This window comes from Neophocaena asiaeorientalis, unplaced genomic scaffold, assembly GCF_003031525.2.
Source record: "Neophocaena asiaeorientalis asiaeorientalis breed wild unplaced genomic scaffold, Neophocaena_asiaeorientalis_V1.1 scaffold263, whole genome shotgun sequence".
Lineage (NCBI taxonomy): Eukaryota > Metazoa > Chordata > Mammalia > Artiodactyla > Phocoenidae > Neophocaena > Neophocaena asiaeorientalis.
Window position 1 is genome coordinate 2,116,387 of NW_020175015.1, and position 17,835 is coordinate 2,134,221.

The 17,835-nt window shown below is 40.2% G+C and overlaps 1 protein-coding gene and 1 non-coding gene across 3 annotated transcripts in view; one reads left to right on the forward strand and one right to left on the reverse strand.

Annotated features, from left to right (window-relative positions):
• FAM168A (family with sequence similarity 168 member A) overlaps positions 1 to 17,835 on the forward strand; it is a 183,919-nt gene that overhangs the window by 58,555 nt on the left and 107,529 nt on the right. The gene's annotated exons all lie outside the window — the stretch shown is intronic.
• TRNAR-UCU (transfer RNA arginine (anticodon UCU)) lies at positions 11,006 to 11,078 on the reverse strand. Its single transcript has one exon. It is a non-coding gene; the product is annotated as a tRNA-Arg (tRNA).

The following is a 17,835-nucleotide window of genomic DNA, read 5'->3' on the forward strand; positions in this document are numbered from 1 at the left end:
AGTCACTGTTAATGGATACTTAGGTTACACATTTTAGCTATTGTGAATAATGCTGCTATGAACACAGGTGTACAAACATCTATTTGAGACCCTGCTTTTAGTTTTTTTGAGTATATACCCAGAAATGAAACTGTTAGATCATATGGTTATTCTTTGTTTAATTTTTTGAGGAAACGTTTTAGTGTTTTCCACAGCAGCAATACCATTTTACATTTCCACCAATGGTGCACAAGGATTCCAATTTCTCCACATCCTCACCAACACTTGTTATTTTCTGTTTTTTTTTTTTTTTTTGGTAATAGCCATCCTAATGAGTGTGAGGTGGTATCTCATTGTGGTTTTGATTTGTGTTTCTTTAATGATTAGTGATATTGAGCATCATTTCAGTGCTTATTGAGCATTTATATATCTTCTTTGGAGAAATGTCTGTTCAGGTCCTTTGCCCATTTTTGAATCAGGTTTTTGTTGTTGTTATTGTGAGTTTTAGGAGTTATCTATATATTCTGGATATTAATCCTTTATCAATATATGATTTGCAAATATTTTCTTCCATTCTATGGGTTGCCTTTTTACTCTGTTGATAATGTCTTTTGATGCACAACAGCTTACTTTTTAATATGTATGCAGGTTTTCTTAAATTTTACTTTTATTTTTTATAAATTTATTTATTTATTTTTGACTGCGTTGGGTCTTCGTTGCTGCGTGCGAGCTTTCTCTAGTTGCGGCGAGTGGAGGCTACTCTTTGTTGTGCTGCGCGTGCTTCTCATTGCAGTGGCTTCTCTTGTTGCAGAGCGTGGGCTATAGGTGTGCGGACTTCAGTAATTGTGGCAGCCGGGCTCAGTAGTTGTGGCTCACAGGCTGTAGAGCACAGGCTCAGTAGTTGATGGCGCACGGGCTTAGTTGCTCCGCGGCACGTGGGATCTTCCCAGACCAGGGTTTGAACCCTGTCCCCTGCATTGGCAGGCAGATTCTTAACCCCTGCGCCACCAGGGAAGCCCCTTAAATTTTACTTTTAAGTTAACAGTAGAGTTGACCTTTCTGTGTCAGAATTTAATAATGCTTAGATTTGTGTAATCACTACCACAGTCAAGGTACAGAATAGTTCCATCACCCCAAAAAACTTCCTTGTCACAGCCTAGCTTTTTAATAAGTGCTTTTGGTGGTATCATTAAGATGTCTTGTTTCAGGAATTACCAAGGTCAGTTACAAACCCATCTGAAGTGTGTATGGTTCTTGATTGGTTTACTGGGGAATGCTGTGAACTTTTTTTTGTCTTTCTCTCTTTCTTTTTTCCCCCCACATAGGTGACCTTGGGAATCAGATCCAGCCAACTCTTTTTTCATGTAGCATAGCACTGCTGACCCAGTAGTTAAACGCAGGGATATTGGATTTTGTGTTATACAGTTTTGATCATCATTCTGTTAATCTGTGATTATAAATGTGTTCTTATGATCTCTTAGTTCTTAGTACTTACTTTTATGAGTAAGTGCTACAGCTAGGTCTTAATTATGCTTACTAGCAAGAAGTTGGGGATGAGAGGTGAGAAAGAGCCCTAGATTTGGAGATAGTGAATGCAGGACCAACTCCTGGCTCTGATAATTTACTATAGGTCTGAAATCATTTATTTATTTGGCTGCACCATGCGGCATGAGGGATCTTAGTTCCCCAACCAGGGATTGAACCTGTGCCCCCTGCATTGGGAGCGTGGAGTCTTCACCACTGGACCATCAGGGAAGTCCCTAAATCATTTAACTTTTATGAGCTATGGATTTCTTACCTGCAAAATGGATGAGTTGATAACTCCTGTCTCACAGCCTTTTTGGTTGTATTGAGTAAAATAAAGTGAGAGTTATCTAGCCTTCAATAAATGTTAACTTTTCTTTTTCCTTAAATTTTTTTTTATTTACTGTTTTACAAAAACTATTTTAATTTTTAGAAATTCCATATATTTGGCAACCACAGCCAAGGCCAGTCTCATCTGTGCTTGGCTTTTATAAGCTCTTATTTTATCTCCTAATGCCAAGGACTTGTTCAAAGTCTGTCTGAAGATGAGCTCTGGTGAGCAATTTGATAGCTGCTGCTGTGAGATGAAAATCCTACCCTGAATAAATGTTAATTTGAATGTGAATGGTAAGAATGTTGATAAATGGAACCTGAAATAAACCCCAGATTATATTTTTAAAGTTTTTTTTACTTTATTGAGCTATAATCCATGTACCATACAATTTGCCCATTTGAAGTGTACAGTTCAGTGCTTTTTTATTCACAGAATTGTGCAGCCATTGTCACAGTCAATTTTAGATCATTTTCATTACCTGCAAAAGAAACATGTACCCTTTAGCAGCCACCCATACTTCTCCCATCTCCACCAGCCCTAGGCAACCAGTAATCTATCTTCTTTTTTTAAAATATAAATTTCTTTCTTTCTTTTCTTTCTTTCTTTCTTTCTTTCTTTCTTTCTTTCTTTCTTTCTTTCTTTCTTTCTTTCTTTCTTTTCTTTCTTTCTTTCTTTTCTTTCTTTCTTTCTTGTTGGGTCTTTGTTGCTGCGCGCAGGCTCTTTCTAGTTGCGGCGAGTGTGGGCTATTCTTCGTTGTGGTGTGTGGGCTTCTCATTGTGGTGGCTTCTCTTGTGGAGTACGGGCTCTGGGCACACGGGCTTCAGCAGTTGTGTCACGTGGGCTCAGTAGTTGTGGCTTGCGGGATTTAGAGCGCAGGCTCAGTAGATGTGGCACACGGGCCGAGTTGCTCCGCGGCATGTGGGATCTTCCTGGACCAGGGTTCAAACCCATGTCCCCTGCATTGGGAGGGGGATTCTTAACCACTGTGCCACCAGGGAAGTCCACTAATCTATCTTCTACAGTAGATTTGCCTATTCTGGATATTTCATATAAAAGTTATCATATAGTAGTTGGCTTTTTATGACCAGACTTCTTTCATTTAGTATAATGTTTTCAAGGTTCATCCATGTTGTAGCATGTATCAATACTTCATTCCTTTTTACTGCAAAATATTCCATTGTATGGATATACCACATTTATTTATCTATTCATCAGTTAATAGACATTTGGGTAGTTTCTGCTTTTTAGCTATTATGAATAATGCTGCTGTGAACATTTGTATATGGAGTTTTTGCGTGGATATTTGTTATATGTTTTCATTTCCCTTAGGTAGAAGAAATAAATTCTAGGAGTGAAATTGCTGGATCACAGGGTAATTTTATGTTTAACCCTTTGAGGAACTTCAGACTGTTTTGCAAAGTGGCTGCACCATTTTATTCCCCCCAGCAGTGTATGAGGGTTCCGGTTTCTCCACATCCTCTCCACCACTTGTCTTTTTTATTTTGGTCATCCTAGTGAATGTGAATTGAATGGTGTTTCACCGTGATTTGGTTTGTATTTCCTTGATGGCTAATGATGCTGAGTGTCTTTTCATGTGTTTATTATCCATCTTATTACTATTTTTATGTACCTCTCTATGTTTTACTACCTAGCTAGGTAATATCCTTCTTTAATAAGATGGTGCTCTGTACCTAAAGGTGCTTATTAATACTTACTGATTTGTTAGCTGATTATAAGAGGATCCCAGAAGAAGAAAAATATGGCTTCATTTTACCATACTCTCCTTTTAAAATTACTTCTACATTATCACTAGTTGAATTGAAAGTTCTCAGAGAGGATATCCAGAATTGAGAGATTTTCATTTGAAAATAATATTTAGTCTGTTTAGGGGAAGACTAGATTGAGGACATAAGATATTAATTACAAAATAATTAATGGCTAAATTGATTGCTGGTATGGATTATAGAGCACATACAATCTTGGCACTGGGGATATATCAGTGAATAAATTAAAGTCCCTGATTTCAATGGCACTCTAGTGGGCAGAGATATGAAAAATTAGGCAATGTATGGGGAAAGGGAGTTATTGAAAAGGAGTCTGTTTTACTTTTATTATTTTTTTTTTTTTTTTTTTTTTTTTTTTTTTTTTTTTTTTTTTTTTTTTTTGTTTTTTTTTTTACTTTTATTATTTATTTTATTTTTGGCTGTGCCACACAGCTTGCAGGATCTTAGTTCCCCAACCAGGACTAAACCTGGGCCTCTGGCAATAAGAGTGCCAAGTCCTAACCACTGAACTGCCAGGGAATTCCCAGGAGGGGTCTCTTTTAGATATGATTGGTTGACCTAGGCCTTTTTGGTGAGGTGAAATTTGAGAAGAGATGTTATGAAATAAAGGAACACGTCATATTAATAGTTTGAGGGAAGAATGCTTTAGGCAGAGAGAACTGTAAGCATTAAATCCCTGAGGTGGGGTTGTGCTCAGTTTATCAATGAACAACAAGGAGGGAAAGAATGTTCCTGCTGTTCACATTAAGGAGTCCAATGCTTGCATATTCTTGGTCTTTGCTTTTGGCCACTTCAGAGTGGTTCCCAAACAACATGAATGTTGGTGTTAAAATTTAATTTTACTGCAGTGTGGCTGAAGTGTAATGAGCAAAGAGGACAGTGGTAGTGGGTAAGATCAGATAGGTAGAATGGATCCGGATTACATGGTGTCTTGTAGCCCATGGTAATAACCTTTATTTTATTCTGGTTGAGATGAGAAACCATTGCAGGATTTCGAACAGAGTAGAGTGACATGCTCTAATTGAATTTAAAAGGATCATTTTGGCTTCTGAGGAGAGAGGGATAGGGGATGGATAGGGCAAGGGCAGAAGCAGGGGAATCAGATAGGAAGCTGTAGCAAGAGTTAGGGAATGAGATAAAGGAAGCTTGAGACAGTGTGGTAGCAGTAGAGGTGGTAAGAAATTGTTGGAATCAGGATATGTTTTGAAAGTAGAGCTGACAGAATTTGCTGATAGATTGAGGATTATGAGATTAAGAAAATAGTCAATGGAAGGTTTTTGACTTGAGTGACTATAAGATTGGAGTTGCTGTTTTCAGAGATGGGAAAGACTGGCAGGTGCAGGTTTGTAGAGGGAGGTCAAGTGTTTGATTTTAGACATATTACATTTCAGATGGCTGTAAGACAACCAAAAGGAGATGTTGGGTAGGCAGTTGGATATACAAGTCTGGAATTCAGAGAAGTCCAGGTCAGAAATGGAAATCATTAGTATATGTAAAGTCATGGAGTAGATGTGATCACCCAAGAAATGTGTATAGATAGAGCAGAGAAGAGATCTGACATTTGAGCTCTGGACACGCTGACCTAGGTGGTGGTGGGGCGGGGGTAGGGTTGAGAAGATCAAAGGATCAGCCAGTGAAGTACAAGAAGAATCAAGAGAAAGTAGAATACCAGAGGTCAACTAGTTTGGGGGGTAATGGCAGGTGTCCCAGCTTGGTTGCCTGGAGACCTAGAGTCTAATTATTTTTCTGTTCTAAATAACTGTGGGACATTGGACAGTTCACTTACCTTTTTGGGCCTTAGAGTGATCTCTGAAGTGAAAGCCTTGACTAGATTGTCTCTAAACTTTTTCTCATTGTCATAATTTCTCATCATATTTATATAACACATTATAGTTTGCATAAAACATTTTCATGTGTTTATTGGATTTAATCATCATAATAGATCTATGGGCCTTATTTTTTTATACCCACTTTACAGATTAAAATTAAAGAAGTTTAGAGACTTGTCCAAAGTCACACAGTCATAGTCAGTTAGAGACTTGAACCCACATCTGCCTGATTGCAAAGCCAGTGCTCCTTATGCTATGTAACAAGTACTTTTTTTTTTTTTTTTGCGGTACGCGGGCCTCTCGCTGTTGTGGCCTCTCCCGTTGCGGAGCACAGGCTCCGGACGTGCAGGCTCAGCGGCCATGGCTCACGGGCCCAGCTGCTCCGCGGCATGTGGGATCTTCCCGGACCGGGGCACGAACCCGTGTCCCCTGCATCGGCAGGCGGACTCTCAACCACTGCGCCACCAGGGAAGCCCTGTAACAAGTACTTTTTTACACTAATATTCTAGAGCTCTGTGATTTTGATCACAGGATTCATTCATTGATTCACTGAATATTTGTTGAGCACCTGCACTGTACTAGTCACTGTTCTAAGCACAGGGGATACAGTTGTGATCAAGAAAAAGTCCTTGTCCTCAAAAATCTTTCATTCTAGGGGCTTTCCTGGTGGCGCAGTGGTTGAGAGTCCGCCTGCTGATGCAGGGGACACAGGTTCGTGCCCCGGTCCGGGAAGATCCCACATGCCGCGGAGCAGCTGGGCCCGTGAGCCATGGCCGCTGAGCCTGCACGTCCGGAGCCTGTGCTCCGCAACGGGAGAGGCCACAACAGTGAGAGGCCTGCGTACCGCAAAAAAAAAACCAAAAACCAAAAAACTTTCATTCTAGTGGGAGAGACTGACAGTAAGCAAACAAATAAACTAATAAATAATACAATTTTAGTGTCATAATAAAAAAATAAAGCAAAGTAAGGGAACAGTATATGTTGGGGGGGATGATCAAGAAAAGCTTCTCTGAAGAGATGGCGTTTGAGCAGAGCCCTGAATGATCTAGAGTAGAAAACGTTGAGAAGATGTGAAGGTAGAGGAAATAGCAAGCAGAAAGGTCCAGAGGTAGGAGTCTGCTAGCTGTGTTTGAGGAACCTCAAGAAGGCCACTGTTGGTTGGACAGGAGGTTGACAAACAATGCATAGAGCTTTGGAATCATTTAGCCCTGGGGGGTCATTTCTGACTCCTGTCACTTAATTTGCTGTGTGACTGGGCAGAGTACCTGACTTTTCTGAGTTTTAATTTCCTTATATACAAAATGGAGATAAAAGAAAGGGTGTCTTGAGAATTAAAAGACAGTATATGTACAACACCTAGAATGTTGCCTGGCACGTTACTTTATTAAATATATGTTTACTGCACATCTACTATTATCAGCTGTGTCATTAGACACTCATTCCACTATCATCTGGTAAATTCAGTTCGTTTTTCTCTGTTTTTTCAAGTTATTTTACTCTGTTTTATCAAGTTGTTCTAGTCAGCAGATCTTAAAGTTCTATTCTTGTGCCTGGGCTCTGCTAGGCATTCTCCCTGAACTCACCTTTGTATTGAAAAATCAAGGAAGAAAGTGTTGGACTGAAAAGAAAATGATTTAGAAGTTGATGAGTAGGTACAAAAGTAAGGGCTTGGGATTCTGGTAATTGCAGCCTCTGATATATTCATTTATTTTGGAAAGAAACTACCTGTGCATTTCTGTCACCTTTCCTCATCACTGAATGCTAGCTCTACTCCGGCACTTCCCAGCCAGGCTTCCTGCTGACCCAAACCTGCTTGCCTTAGGAAAATCAGATAGGAGCCAAGTCCTCCATCCTTATAAGACCATCTGTTTTCAGAGCCACAGCTGCTATCCTTACAATTGCAACCCAACACAACTGGAATGATTTATTCATCTTCAGGTAACATTTGTGCACCAGGCTTCCAGCAAACTATAGTATCAGCTTTACACTTAATGAAGCATCCAGCACAGGTGGGGAGCTGTACCGTAAAGGATGCTTCTGGCTTACGAATGGCTGATGGACAGGTAGAGGTAAGCTGTTAATCCTGAACGTGTGGCCAGGGAGAGTAGAGTAAATACTGGGCAATAAGGGAGCATTTCTTGTCCAGTAAAGAGTCTCGATTGTATATACAATATTCCTGGAATTTCAAGATAATATAACTCATCTTTAAGTTAAATGTTGTACCGCTGTTGAGTTAGGTGAGAAAATTAAAATCCAGAAAGGGGAAGAAAGAGACTTCATTTAAGCTGCATACCAGTTTGGCACAGTTAAGTCTAGAACTCAGGTATTCCATTTCCCAGCCCACTGTTTACCTCCACATGTTTCATTGTGCAGTGAAAAACTTTAAAGCAAATATGAGATGGCATTATTATTTTTTTGCTCAGTTTATAACTTTCTGATACTGTGAACAAATCACAACTTTTGTCCCTTAATAACTAAATGACCGAGTTGCTAATTTTTTTGAACCTCTCTTCTTATATATAAAATGAGGATAATTAACACTTGTTCTGAATTATTTTATGGATTAAGCAAGGTAAAGTATACAAAAGCTGTTTAGGTTATTTTTATTAATCAGCAGATACTAAACAAATGCTAATTTGTCTTTTTCAGTTCACTTGAGCAGACACTGGTTAAACATCTACTTTGTGCCAGCTCAGTTTCTAGACTCTTTACTTACATTATCTTTTTCTTTTTTTTTAGAATAAATTTATTTATGTTTGGATGCGTGGGGTCTTCTTTGCTGAGCGCAGGCTTTCTCTAGCTGCGGCAAGCGGGGGCTACTCTTCGTTGCAGTGCACGCATGGGCTTCTCATTGCAGTGGCTTCTCGTTGCAGAGAACGGGCTCTAGGCGTGTGGGCTTCAGTAGGCATGCGGGCTTCAGTAGTTGTGGCACAGGGCTCAGTAGCTGTGGCTTGAGGGCTCTAGAGTGTAGTTGTGGCGCATGGGCCTAGTTGCTGTGTGGCATGTGGGGTCCTCCTGGACCAGGGCTTGAACCCTTGTCCCCTGCCTTGGCAGGCAGATTCTTAACCACTGCTCTACCAGGGAAGTCCCGCATTATCTTATTTAACCTTTAGTTTCCTTTCTTTCTCCCCTTATTATATTTATGATCTAATTGATACAATAGTACTCTTTTTCCATAACAAAATACTTCTATAGTGAAATCTCTGTAACTGAGCACAGTTGTTGCAAACAAGTGATTCTTGCTTTAGAAAAATCTATAGTGTTAGTATGAACCTGTGATGATATCTGTGGACCAGTGCAGGTAGAGCTAGTCTATGAGTCTTGGCTTCTGCCCCTCCTACAAGATGCTTTGGGGACCCTGTGTTTAGAGGGCAAGTCATAACTATGACAGCACTCTTTGTCACCTCACAGAAAGTTTCTGTTTCGGAATGCTTGGTTTTAGTGAATTGCTTCCTTTTCCACCTTAGGTTTTAGGCTCTTTAACAAGCCATCTTCTCAAATCCAATTTTCCTTTACCACCAAGGGCTTGTAGACAGTAGTTCAGATGGAGAACAAAAGCTTTCTCCAGTTCCTGGTGGTTCTGTAAGAGTGAGAAGTCCTCAGGGAGAGGTTGCATCTGCTTAATGGAATTCATTTGTGATGTGTGCCTGACTAGGCTGTATTTTACCAGGCACTCTGCTGGGGCTGGCTGAGGAGACGAGATTTAGAAATGGAGATCTGTCAACATGAGTTTTGGCTATTTCTGTACTTGCCAGTATCAGCTAGGGCTCCAAAGAGCTTGTTGGAATCGATGTTGCTGCTGCTGCTTATTTTCTTTTTCCTTTTCCTTTTCCTCTTCTCGTCTTTTCTTCTTTCTTTTCTTTTTGCTGCCTGTGTCTATTGTCCAAGTTTTCCATCTGCACCTGGTTCTTCTGTTTGGTTGTTTTTCTAGGTTGTTGATCTGTTCAATGAGTGGCTCAGTATAATGCAGTTCAACGACTAAGTGGAGATTTAGTAATGACTAAAATAAGGTACAGGGAAACCTAGTGTGAGGTGTAGTAGAAAAGCATTGGTAAACCCATAGACATGTGGCTTCAAATCTCAGCTTTGCCTTATACCTGCTCTGTGATCTTGGGTAAATCATTTGTTCTCTTTGAGAAATAGTTTCTTCATCTCTAAAAATGGGAATATAAATCTGCTTTGCTCAAAGTTGTGGTGAGGATTAAATGAGAGATTAAATGAGAGAAATGAGGAAAGAATCAAGCATTAAGTTGGTGCTTGTTAAATATTCCTTTCCATCTTTCCTCCCATCTCCTTGAAGGAGTGTACATGGGAAAATCAGACATGTATACAAATGAGTGTGTATGAGTGTGTGTGTGTTCTCATGTATCTATGTGTTAGTTTAATATAGCTCTGAGAAATGGCAGAAAATTGCCCTAGTCATTGGGAATTGGGAGGTGAGGGCTTGGGGTTGATGCATATCTTCCTTAAAACCAGGCTGAGAGACATACTCTGATACAAGGTAACATAACACAATCTTTGTGCCTTTAAAGAAGACCTTAGGGGAGAAATAGAAAGAACCTGGTGGTGGAGGCCTTGGGATGCTACATTCCTCAGGGGGATCATTAGAGTGTCTCTGGTAGCTACTGGTCTCTTAGAGGTAGAATAATCTGCTTCACAGTAAGCTGAGCGTTTGTAAGCGTGAGAGTTGCCTTTTAGGAACAGTTAGTACATAGCTTGGAAGGTTGTAGCCACCAACCTTCCCTTTCCCACCCCCAAAATCTGTTATATCATCATCAGAATGATCTTTTCCTAGATTCAAATCTAATCATCTTAATATGCTGTTAAAACTCTTCATTGGCTCCAAGTTGCCTTCAGGTTAGAGTCTAAATTCCTTGTATAACATACAAGGTCTTCCTTGATCTGATTTCTGCTCATCTCCTACTGCTCTTGCCTGTGCTCTAGTGACACTGCATTATTTGCAGCTTCTTAACCTCTCCATCCTCATGTATGTTGTGGCCCATGATAGTCTTTCTGCTGTGCTGTACTCTTTCCTGTTCTTCTGTTTTACTTGACGCTCTCTACTCTTTCTTTAAAACTCTTCTCAACTACTGTGTTTTCTGTGAAGTCTTCCCTGACTTCTGAAGGTGAGGTGCCATGGGATGAGAGACTTCCCTTCTCTAGGTTCATCTAGAATTTTGTACATACAGATGTCTAACTACATGTAGCATCAGTGATTAGTAGGCACAGTGATGTCTCTTAATGCTTTTATGACCCATTGGTTTCTTTATTTTAGTGCCTTCATTGGGACACTCAATCCATCCTTATGTAGATCTATACACAACAGATATCTTTAGAATTAGAAAAATAAATGCAGATACAATATAGCTCCTTCCCAGACTTAGCAAACTCTATTTTACTATATGCCTCTTATCCCTGATGAAGTGAATAGCCATCAGTAAAATGAACTATTAAGTTTGGAGGAGCTATTTATTATCAGGTTGATGGCATAAGTCCATCTGATCTGATTTTTTTTTTTTTTTTTTGGCCATGCTGCGCGACTTGTGGGATCTTAGTTCCCTGACCAGGGATCAAACCTGGGCCCCCTGCAGTAGAAGTGCAGAGTCCTAACCACTGGACCGCCAGGGAATTCCCTGATCTGATTTTTTTTTTAAATAGACTATTGTATATTTTATTTTATTTTTCTTGATTGCTCCACCTTTTTATTGTATTTAACATCTTTATTGGAGTATAATTGCTGTACAATGGTGTGTTAGTTTCTGCTTTATAAAAAAGTGAATGAGCCGTACATATACATATATCCCCATAGCTCCTCCCTCTTGCATCTCCCTCCCACCCTCCCTATCCCACCTCTCTAGGTGGTCACAAAGCACCGAGCTGATCTCCCTGTGCTATGAGGCTGCTTATCATCTTGTTTATGGTTTCCTTTGCTGTGCAAAAGCTTTTAAGTTTCATTAGGTCCCCTTTGTTTATTTTTGTTTTTGTTTCCATTTCTCTAGGAGTTGGGTCAAAAAGGATCTTACTGTGATTTATGTCATAGAGTGTTCTGCCTTCATTTTCCTCTAAGTTTTATAGTGTCTGGCCTTACATTTAGGTCTTTAATCCATTTTGAGTTTATTTTTGTGTATGGTGTTAGGGAGTGTTCTGATTTTGTTCTTTTACATGTATGTCCAGTTTTCCCAGCACGACTTATTGAAGAGGCTCTCTTTTCTCCATTGTATATTATTGCTTCCGTTATCAAAAATAAGGTGACCATATGTGCGTGGGTTTATCTCTGGGCTCTCTGTCCTGTTCCATTCCTGATCTGATTTTTTAATCATTGGTAAACTTCGGCCAAGATAAGCATAATTGTTATGCTTTCTTTCAAATAACTTTTCACTTGCATCCTCAAATTTCTTCTGATATAAATAGGATCTGAATTCTGCTTTTCATTAGGAGTTTTCCCCAGATGTCTGGTAATCCTTGATTGTTTGTATTTTAAAATGGGATACTAAAAAACTGATTGGAAATTTTAAATATTTGGGTGGAGCTTACTGATTATGGACCTCAACTATAATGGTGATCTGCCTGGGCTATTTGCGGGGCAACTGCAATGTCAGTATCTTTAGATCTTTTTACTAGGGCTGGTCAGATTCTCTTGAAGGATCTTCTAGTCTCCTTCCTAGAGGTTATGGGCCTGGCTGCCAGTGGTCTGGAAGCTGGGGGGCGGGGGGCGCTGCAGGGGAAGGCTGTAGGGAGGCCCTCAATGTTCAGTTCGCTTAACACTATTATTTTCAGTATAGTAACCCTGCCTTCAGCTGTGGTGCTCCCACATTATGAGTTTATTAGATATGTTTTTAAAGGAAGAGTGAGGCCCCAGGGACTCTACTGGTAGTCAAGTGTGAAGAATTAGAGGCAGTTAGTTTGGTTTTGAAGATGCTTTTTTAACTTACTTCCTAGTTCTCTGTGTGTTCCAGAAAGACAAGGTTAATTCCTAAGATGAGAATTCAGTGCAATAAGGAATAGTCCTCATTTGATCCTTATGGTAGCCCAGTGGGACAGGTAATATTTTTCCTATTTCCCCCCCAGGGAAATTGAAGCTCACTGAGATTAAATGACTTGTCCAAGGTCACTTGGCAAAATAAAGAGTGGCAGAGCTGGGACTCATTCTCTTCCTTTGACTCCAAATCCTACTCTCTGATTGCAGTGCATGATACTTCCTCCCTCAATATGAATGGGCTGCCAAAAGAGAAAATATGCCAGCCACTTGGGTATTAGCAGTAGTTTGAACTGTTAGTAAACAGCCAAGTCCTCTTCCCTGGGAAGATTTCAGCTGATTAGAGTTCTCAGTCTATTTTTCCAATTTATGTAAAGGAGGAGGATAAAGAACTGTTGTGTTCGGACTTGCAACAAACTTTAATTCCTTTAGTGGAAGCACTAAAGATATACAGTTGCATTGCCAGTTTGGCACAAGGAAATACTTAAGCTCTCAAGTAGAAATAACTGAGTTTCTAGTACAGCTTAAATGTTCTGGACTCCAGGAGGGATTCATCATGAATCCGGGAGCGTTAAGGCTCTAAGATACATTCATTCTTGGGCTTGAAGGTTGAGTTTGTCTACACAATTCAGTAGAATAATTCTGTATACCTTTTTGAGCTCCTGCTTACTAGGAACAATGATAAACACTGGGAAATATCTTGCTTAGGAATCTCATGGTCCAGTTGGGAAGGGACACACAAACAAATAATTACATTATTTGTAAGAAATTAAGTGTAAGAAAGTACTATAATTGAGAGATATACAACAAGTGCTGAGCAAGGGATGATTCATTCTGCCCAGATCAAGGGTACAGGGAATGACTGGAGAAAACTTTACAGTGAAGATGATGATTGATTTGTGCTTTACAAGAAGGGTCAGATCTTTAGATAGATAGGAAATGAAGGGCATTGTAGGCAGAGGGAACAGTATGTGCAAAATCCCAGAAAGAAGAAAGAGCTTGTTGTTTTGAGGGAAGCAGTGGGCAGCTTGATTCAGCTAGAACTAGAGAGTAAGGTAAACCAGGCCTCTTCTCTGGTCTAGGGCTCCAGGGTCCCTTCCTATCATGCTGTGCCAGCATCTGCTCACCATAGGCATATCCTTCCTAATATGCAAGTGTTCTCTGAAGCAGCCTGCATCTCCTGTCTATTCTTGCTTGCCTTTCTTCAGAGCTTATTTAGTATAATTACCTCTCTTCTCCAAACCTTTGTTGCCCTTTGAAAGCCAATGCAATTCCCTCCTAAGTTAATAACGACAAGTGTTCATCCATAATTTGTTTCTGTGTCGCTTCCTATTCTAGAAGGATTTTCCATTAGTGATATTTCTGATTATGCCCAGGGTGGAGGTTTATTGTTTGGTTACTTGCATTTCTTGAGCCTTGGTTATAGATTTATTTTCAAGTTAACCTTCTATTCAGCTCAGGAATCCTTCAGCTTAGAGAGTAAAGTGTGGTAAAATGAGACCACCTAGGAAGCATCTCTTACTAGAGAGATGAGCTAGTAATTTCTTTTTGTCTTGGTGTTTGTCACCCCTCCCTAGAACTTTCTCTTTTTTTAGTGTCTGTCTTCTCATCTAGATAGTGGACCATCTGAGAGCAGGGATTTATTATAGTTCATCTCTTGTGTTTTCAACAGCCAACATAGCGCCTGGACACAGAAGAAGTGTTTGATACATGTTTATTATTTATTGAGAGTCAGGATATAGGAGTTCTAGTTTCAGTTCTACAAGTGTGTGACCTTGAGCAGATTACTGTCAATCTTTGAAACTGCAGTTTTCTTATCTGTAAAATACGGAGGCTGGACTCCGTGGGCAGTATCATAGCATTTATCCTACTTATAGCAGTCAGGGTCCGGTTGAAGTGATAGAAGTCACACCATTAATTTGAAACAGGTAAAATTTAATATAAAGAATTGTTAACTAGGTAAAAAGTAGTTAACTACTAAGAGAGATAAAAAGAGAACTCTGAGGTATAATAGAGGTGGTGACTGCAGAAAATGACTACCATCCCTAAGGCTGAGGGAAAAGCAAACAAGGAAGGAACTTACAAGCTTAAGAAAAGAGAGTTCCACAAGGCCAAGATTCTGAGGAGAGTGCATGGAATACACTCATAGGAATGTGCTGCTTATTGCTGTGGTGAAGAAACTGCCTAGAGGGCGCTCGCCTCAGAACCTGGAGAGCCCCTGTCTTCAAATCTACCATGTCCCCCTGTATGCTGATCTGCTTGCTGCCTTATAGAAAAACCAAACACTGGAAAAAGTCCTTTCTTTCTCCCTTAGCCTTGTAGTCTCCTTCCAGTACCTTTTATTGGCATAACCTGATGTGAACCAGCTGGGGAAGGAGAAATGTAGTCTGCAGAATCCAGTCAGAGTAGGGCAATGAAGAATTGGTTTGGAGCTGTAAGGTAAAAATTAACAATTTCTATATTGTAATAATCTGTTTCAATATTTGTCTTCCTCATTGCATCATGAGCTCGGTAGTCGCTGGCGTGTTGTCATATTTGTCTCTGCATTGACCCAGAATGGGCCTGGCACCTCAGAGTTGCTCAGTAAATACTGTTTGAATGAAGGAAAGTCTCTGTAAGATAGGGAAAATTAGGTGTTTATCTAGGTTGGCTTAAGTCTTATTATCTTGAAAGGGATTGGGGCTAGGCATCCTCCTCAGCAGTTAAAACCTTATTGAATGCTATTGTCTTGGGCCTATCGTGTGCATAGTTGCGTTAGATGCTAGAGTAAGGACAGGGAAAACATCCTGCAGTTAATATTCATATATTCTATGAAATTAAACATATTCTCTTTTCTAAAGGGTAACAATCTGAAATCTAGGTTAGGTGCTTTGTAATCAAGGGTATCCCTCAGAAGGGCAAGGAGACTAAGAGAGTCATGTGCAGTTTAGTCCATTTCATCCGTACAGCCCATTGTATTATGCCCATTTTACAGATACAGGGCTTTCCCTGGTGGTCTGGTGGTTAAGACTCTGCGCTTCCACTGCAGGGGGTGCAGGTTTGATCCCTGGTCTGGGAACTAAGATTCCATGTGCCGTGAGGCCAAAAAAAAAAAAAAAACCTCATATACAGAGAGAGAAACTGATGCTGGGCTTCCCTGGTGGCGCAGTGGTTAAGAATCTGCCTGCCAATGCAAGGGACATGGGTTCAAGCTCTGACCCGGGAAGATCCCACATGCCGTGGAGCAACTAAGCCCATGCATCACAACTACTGAGCCTTAGCTCTGGAGCTCGCAAGCCACAACTCCTGAGCCCACGTGCCACAACTGCTGAAGCCTGCATGCCTTGAGCCCATGCTCTGCAACAAGAGAAGCCACGACAATGAGAAGCCCACGCACCACTATGAAGAGTAGCCCCTGCTCACCACAACTAGAGAAAGCCTGCGCACAGCAACGAAGACCCAACACAGCTAAAAATAAATTAATTAATTAAAAAAAAAAAAGAAACTGATGCTGAGGGATTTGACCAAAGTTATACAGTTAATAAGTGGCAAAGCTAGTCCAGGCTTGACTGTTTTAAAATTTGAACAGGGTGATATTCTCTCTCTTTTCCCCAGCTTATGAGGGCAAGCACAGAGTTTTTGTTAGCTGATGGCAATAGAAACCTGTGGAACTGATTTCTGTTTCTGGCTGTTTGGGGCTGAGCAAGTAACAACAGAACGAAATAGCAGCACTTGCAAGGCTGCAATCATAGTGTTTGCTAGTAATTGGCCTTTTGAATAAGCCAGTTTGAGCCTGTGCTTCAGACACCTGATTTGTGAAGCAGTTGCTATCGGGCAACAGGGTATTCTTCTTCCTCTTTTTTTTTTTTTTTAAAATCCCACACTAGCAGCTCACAAAAGAGTTCTGATGCATTCCTTGCAACATTAAGCTTCTTTTCTCTTGCTCTTCCAGGTTTCTTCCCTTTTCTGGGGCCTGAAACTAGATAGACTGCTTAATTATTATTAGGAAGCAAAATTTATGAGGCTGGTAGTGTTTCTTGCTTCTGGGCCAGCACACACAAAGCCTTTAAGTAAGTTATTTAGGGTTGAGTGTCAGTTGTTCCTTTCTCAGGTCATCAGCCAGGCAGAGTTCGGGACCCTGATGCCTGTCTCATTGCCTGAAGGGTCAGAATATTGCAGATGGCCTGGGAGAGATACTCTTACAGGAAAAGTTTTCCATTAAAAGCACTGGAAGAGGCTGGTGATGTCAGGATTTGCTAATCAAATTATTCATCTGGTTATTTTGTGATTATCCATTGGGATGCCCACTGTGATTGGCTAATGTGGGAGTATGATTTCATCATGACAGTAAAAAGCTCTTGGACCAATGTCATCTATCCTTGGTTTCTTTTGTACTACCATTGACTAGGGAATCTTAGGATAGTCACCTTCCCCTTTGACTTTCCTGGGAGTAAATGCTGCTGCTTTACTGCTTTTCAGAAAAGATAACATTTATATTTTGGAAGGAGCTGAAGAAGGAGTCTATACATGTCATTTATTTTTAACTGCATACTCATTGGAGTTGAAGTCTTACTTTCATTTTGTGGTTTAGTATCAAACAAGAAAGGGGATGTAGTAGAACTAGTATGGGCTTTAATAGCAGAACCACCTGGCAAAACCCTATTTTGCTACTTAGTAACTTAATAGTTATTTATACTGTCTGAGCTTCAGTTTCCTTATCATTAAAATGAGGATAGTAATACATAATAACAACAATAATAGTGATCCACAATTTTGGGTAAGTGAATTTCTGTGAACCTCAATTTATTTATCTGTAAAATGGAGGCAGTAATTCCTCAGTAATAGGTTTGGTTTGAGAAAGAAACTGGCTAACCTAAATGGAAGTGTCTAGTGGAGTGACTGGCACATAGTATTTGTGAAAGTTAAGTGCTAAATAAATGGCTATGACTGTTCTTAGAAGATCTGAAGGAAAAGATTCCTGAGGGTAGCATAGTTCCTGTGGGATGGGTCAGGGCTTAATAAATATTCATTGACTAATTCTTTCAGTAGGGAGCTCTTGTCATTTCCTTTAAGGACAGTTTTACTTGATCTGCTGGTGTTCTTTCTCCTACCATCATTTCTCCAGACAGAGCTACGGAGTTGTTTCCCCTGAGAGTTTCCTTCCTAAGCTATAGTCTTGATTTTGTTGTTCCAAGTTGCTCTCTATAGAGAAAGTGGGGTACAAAGTCTGAGTTGTGGTTCAAAACCTAGTAGTGTGTATTTCTGGGTCAGTGTTTCGTATATAAGATCAAGGCGGGTTTGTCAGAGGTCTTTAAGGAGATGTGATCATGCTGTTATTTTGCTATTTCTTTGGTATATACCAAGAGGGAGGGCTGGGCAGTAAAAAAATGTTTTATGGACCAGTAAACTAGATACCTCCGTAAAGCTGGC